General features: G+C 37.6%; 1 long non-coding RNA gene across 1 annotated transcript; it reads right to left on the bottom strand.

The window, feature by feature from the left end:
* Window positions 1–1,043: 1,043 nt before the first annotated feature.
* Window positions 1,044–4,290, bottom strand: LOC127662619 (uncharacterized). The gene is made up of 3 exons (XR_007972905.1): window positions 2,807–4,290; window positions 1,669–1,840; window positions 1,044–1,130 (listed from the first exon to the last, which is right to left on the bottom strand). It is a non-coding gene; the product is annotated as an uncharacterized LOC127662619 (long non-coding RNA).
* Window positions 4,291–5,987: the final 1,697 nt, after the last annotated feature.

Genomic DNA, 5,987 nt, shown 5'->3' with positions numbered 1-5,987 from the left:
TGATGAACAGTAGGCTCATGTATGGAGAGAGTGATTTGCTTTTGAGATTCACCTAATGCCACCAACACTGAAAATGGAACATGAGCTGTCTGAGCTATTTTTTGTCTTTTCAAACACACTGCCTTCTTTGACTCTCCAATGAATTTAAGCTTGACCATCTCACCAAGGACTCTTGGTTCCAGGTGCTCCTCAAATGCTGTCTCAATACAATAATCCAGTGAGCGAAGGTGTTCACAGAGACTATACGTGTGTCCACTTCGGTGAGCAAGTAGCTGGTACTGGCGACACTCCTCCAACTCACAACTTACATGATGAGCTTTACCCCACGTTTTTCTCTGAACATGAAGAGGTATAGTGAAACCATGACCACTTCTTTGAACTGCTGACAGTCCATTTGTGGGATCAACACACACACTGGAAAGATGCGAATGCATTGTGATATCTTTTGAATGGTCGGTATGTATTCTGTTAATGAGGATTTTTAAGTTCTTTTTAGAACAGTGATGGAACAATGTGGGCATTTTATTAAATTTTGCCTTTTTGGCAATTGTGAACCGGACGTTGTGGTCAGAGAAGCTACCGCAGGTGTCACTGTAGATGGCAGTGAGGACAGCGCAGGTGTCACTGTAGATGGCAGTGAGGACAGCGCAGGTGTCACTGTAGATGGCAGTGAGGACAGGGCAGGTGTCACTGTAGATGGCAGTGAGGACAGCGCAGGTGTCACTGTAGATGGCAGTGAGGACAGGGCAGGTGTCACTGTAGATGGCAGTGAGGACAGCGCAGGTGTCACTGTAGATGGCAGTGAGGACAGCGCAGGTGTCACTGTAGATGGCAGTGAGGACAGCGCAGGTGTCACTGTAGATGGCAGTGAGGACAGCGCAGGTGTCACTGTAGATGGCAGTGAGGACAGCGCAGGTGTCACTGTAGATGGCAGTGAGGACAGTGCAGGTGACATTGTGGACAAATTAACCACTGCAGATGAAGTTTTAGAGGACTGAAGGGGTACATTTGATGCGATATTTTTAAGTGAGCTTCCATTACATATCTCCTCAGAACAGTTTTGCTGCAATTGGGACAATGGTAATGAGCCTCAGTTCTACAGGGCAAATGGCAACAACATATTCTTTTGCCTGTAGATAAAGCACAGTATGAAAGTCAGGAAAAACAATGCCAATGCATCAATATAAAACCCATACAATTACAGATGTGAACAGTTGAAGTAGATCAAAACCTTTCATTTAAGATGTCCTAAAACCACAAGAATACCCATTCTTATTACAATTTCAATATAAATGTTGCCTACTGTTTATAAAACCCATCAATATATACCATAAAATGATTTGCATATGTAAGGTAACATTTGTGGAAGTGTACATAAGATTGTAAGCATAAATTAAATTTGCATGCACAAGAAAAACTTTGTTAAGGTGTAAATTGTGTTTCAAGCAAAAGAAAACAAAAGTTTAACATTTACTGTTTGCTCTATTGGCATGTGTTTTGGCCCAAATATGGACAAAAGCATTGCAAGTCTGTGAACAACAATTTACATGCGAAAACAACAGTTTAGAGAATGTTTCAGAGCAGTACCGTCTTGTTTATTTGAAGGACAAATATGTACGAATGTGCTTGTGCACCTACAATTACAATCCAATAGTTGAATGCACCTACCTTGGAAAACAACTGCTTTTTTTAAATGCCCTTCCCAGTGTAGGTTTATTTTTTTCTTGGTGGTTGGCTTCAGGGAAGGGCATAAACTGCAGTGGTATAAAGTGCAACATGATGTGCACTGTGGTACCAGGGGTTTTCAGAAACTAAAATAACTGAATGGTGCATCATGCATCTGTAATGAAACCAATGATAAAATTGATATTAGACTGTGTACAGGAAATTACATTCGAATGTAATGAGCTGTGCTGAACTGAACTGAGATGCAAGGTCGAATGACCGAATATTGCATGTATTTTACATTACGTATTTTACAAAAAATGTAGACATTAAAACAGGACGGGACGGTCCAAACGCTATTGAACTACACTGGGTTCAACGTGCAAACCATGTAATACCACTCTATTAAATAGTTTCCTTTATGTATTTAATACCGTGAGTGGTTGTTAGGCATAACATTAATGTATTTTTATTTGTATCAGAGATAAAAAATAGCGTATATTAAGGTAAAATGTAAAAATCTTATCATGTAACGAAAAAGCTATATATATATATATAATGTTTACTGAAACGATTTTTGAATGATCTGTTCTCAATCCGACACAGCCAGTCTTTGTTTAAAGTAAACAGAGTTAGACTGACAGGCATTAGCTCGTTTTGTTCAGTAATAATAATAATAATAAAATTGTCATTTTGCAGCCAATTCAGAAAATTGTACCAGCGATTTACATTATTTAAACTTTTAACAAGTCAATACTTTACTTATATGATGTTTAACAAACTGCTGGAGAGATTCTGTACTAGAAGATGACATAGCGCCCCTTACTGTATAACATTGAAAACATGGATAGCTGAAGCGGAAGCGCTAGTGTCTGAGCGTGCAAGTGACGTCACTTGCAGCGGAAGCGCTCGTGTCTGAGCGTGCAAGTCTGAGAGTGCAAGCCTGCAGCCAGACCCTTCTCGCTGCTTCAGGCATGAGATTTGTGAAAGTTGTCACAATTTGCTTGTAAGCATCAAGGAATAAATTCTGATTGGATACACTTTTCGTTTTTCTCTATTTGTTTGTAGAATAATTATGAGTGGAAAGCAATTAAAAATACATTGGCAAAAAGGTGACTGAGAATGAAAGGATGAAAAATACCTATTTATTTGGCATGTAAGACCAGCAGGGCTTTGCTGGCCCTGCGAATTTGCGACTGCCATAGACTTTGTCAGTTCGAACCAGTCTGGCCATTCTCTGTTGACCTCTCTCATCAACAAGGCGTTTCTGTCCACTGATCTGCTGCTCACTGGATGTTTTTTGTACCATTCTGAGTAAATATAAGACTGCAGTGTATGAAAATCCCAGGAGATCAGCAGTTACAGAAATATTCAAACCAGCCCGTCTGGCACCAAAAATCATCCATGCGATGATCTAATCAGCCAATCCTGGCTGCAGTGCATAAAATCAGGCAGATATGGGTCAGGAGTTTCAGTTAATGTTCACATCAACCATCAGAATGGTGAAAAAATTTTATCTCATTGATTTGGACCATGTATGTTTGTTGGTGCCATATGGTCTGGTTTATACATAAATAAATAAAATATAAATACATATTATTCCTATCATGTCTGTACCTTTTTACAACCTCCATGTGCATCAATGCAAATGGACATAATCTGATTTTGGACACTAAACAATAAAAAGCAAAAACATACCTTTTAAGACTAGTGATTAGTGAAAGTGATTCCATGAAATGTTGGGAGTACAATCTTGATTCGGTTTCAACATACAATACATAAAAAGTGCATGCACATTTCAGGATTTGTAGTAAACATAGTTTGCATGAGCAGCAATAAGAGAACATATCCCCATTTTGGGTTCCTTTAGTCTTCTGCTAAAAGCTGCACTCACTTCCATATAAAAAATTTAAACACTGCACCAAACATTCATCACCTTTATTTACCTCCTCAGTTTGAGCAAACAGAGCATCCATGATTCCTGTAGAGGGCCATCAGTCACCTCCAGACCCTCTTTTCTACACATATTTTCCAAGGATATTAAATCCCATTGGGAAACTGACCAGGTTAAACAACCTGCCTGACGAGGAATGACTCTTTACACCCATGCTGTGTGCGTCTGCTCGTTAACTCTCTGTATGCTTCATGGTTAAACATGAAAAAAGCACAACTGGGAAACAGGGATAAGGCTTTACATTAGATATTTCCATAATGGAATTGTTCATCCAAAAATGAAAATTCTGTCAGTTTTTACTCCCCATGTAATTTCTAACTCACATGACTCTTCTGTACTGTGGAATGTATTTTTTTTTTCCATACATTACAAACTGACCTGGCTCTGTCAAGGTCCAAAAAGGGCAAAAAAGAATACCAAGAACGTAGTTACATGATTTGTGCTCTATATTGCAAATCTTCTGAAGCCATACCATACCATAGGAGAGGAACAGGCCAAAATTTAAGTCGTAATTAACTGATAATCTTCCCTTCTTGTATAATTTTTTCAAATTGCATTGGTTCAGCACAATCGCAACCAAACGTTTTCACATGTAACTGAATGTTTTGTGCAAAGTTTAAATATGTGGAAGTGCATATGAGATTTGATAGCTAAGGTGAAGGGAAAGATTATTATTGAATAACAACTTTAAAATAAGTCTGTTCCTATGACAATGCTAACAGTTGACTTTTGAAGACTTTTTATTTAATGCACAAGTACTATTATGACACTTTTAAGATATATAAATATTATTATTTATTTTTATTGTCCTTTGTGCATTTTGACATTTATTGTATGGAATGAGCAGCATGAATAATTGTAAATAGTTCTCTTTTTGTATTCTTTGAAAATAAGTCATCCAAGCAAATGATGCCAGTATTTTCCTTTTTGGGGGATCTATTGAGGCCTTTTCCTGGAACAAGGAAAACCGATGAGGTTTGAAAGCAGAAATGACTTTAATCTTTTATCTAATTTTTAACCGCTTCATGCAAATGTAGCTAAAGGGACTTGAAACACTATGTGATCGTTTTGGCCCATTGGGTCCTCAAACCTCAAAAGTCAACCACTGGTGATTATCAAGGTAGCAATCCCTGAGAATTACAGCACATGTCAATAGCATATGTAAACATACCAAAACCCTAAAATATATTGCAATTTAATTTTAGAACAAAGACAGACACAATATATTGATTTAACCAATATAAAATGAACAATAGTATGCGACTGAACATCTATAAGCTTATACTACATGCTTGTATTTCTTTGTCAATGGAGTGCAACAATGTCCAGCCACTTTTTAAGCCATCCTGGTTTGAGATGCATGTACCATAGATTAACAACCTCCGTGCTCACAATGTCTTAAAAGGAATAGTTCACCTAAAAAAGAAAATTCTCATCATTGACTCACCCTCATGCCATCCCAGATGTGTATAACTTCCTTTCTTCTGCAGAACACAAAACAAAGATTTTTAGAAAATGTTGCAGCTCTGTAGGTCCATTCAATGCAAGTGAATTGTGGCTAGAACTTTGTAGGTCCAAAAAGCACATAAAGGCAGTATAAAAGTAATCCATATGACTCCAGTGGGTAAATCCATGTCTTCTGAAGTGATATGATAGGTGTGGATGAGAAACAGATCAATTTTAAAGTCCTTTTTACTATAAATTCTCCTCCCATCCCAGAATATGGTGATGTACCCAAAGAATGTGAATTGCCAAAAACAAAAGAAGAATGTGGAAGGGAAAGTGGAGATTTATCATAAAAAGGACTTAAATATTGATACGTTTATCACTCACACCTATCAAATTGCTTCTGAAGACATGGATTTACCACTTGAGTGGATTACTTTTATGCTGCATTTGTGTGCTTTTGGGACCTTCAAAGATCTGTCCACCATTCACTTGCATTGTCTGGACATACAGAGCTGAGATAGTCTTCTAAAAATCTTTGTTTGTGTTCTGCAGAAGATGTCATAGAATGTCATACACATCTGGGATGGCATGAGGGCGAGTAAATGATGAGAGAATTTTAATTGTTGGGTGAAATATCCCTTTAAAGTTTTATAAATTTAACATTAAAAAATTGCCTATGGAGAAAAAGATTGGGATTTTTTGGGATTGGAGCCCATCTGTTGTGCTCTATTGAATAGTCATTAACTGAATCGATCCTTTGCTAAGCTCCAACCCTTTGGTTACTGTTGCTTGCTCAGACAAGTGCTATAGTCAAACTTTACAGAATATCAAATTTCTTTGAACAGCACGTTTTTAAATTAAATGTTCTCATTAAGAGGTAAAAACATAGACTGGAATGAAGTGTGACACTGCAAAGCAT

The sequence above is a fragment of the Xyrauchen texanus genome, chromosome 22, assembly GCF_025860055.1.
Source record: "Xyrauchen texanus isolate HMW12.3.18 chromosome 22, RBS_HiC_50CHRs, whole genome shotgun sequence".
Taxonomy (NCBI): domain Eukaryota; kingdom Metazoa; phylum Chordata; class Actinopteri; order Cypriniformes; family Catostomidae; genus Xyrauchen; species Xyrauchen texanus.
The sequence above is the reverse complement of the archived record's forward strand: the minus strand, read 5'-3'. Positions and strand labels throughout refer to the sequence as shown.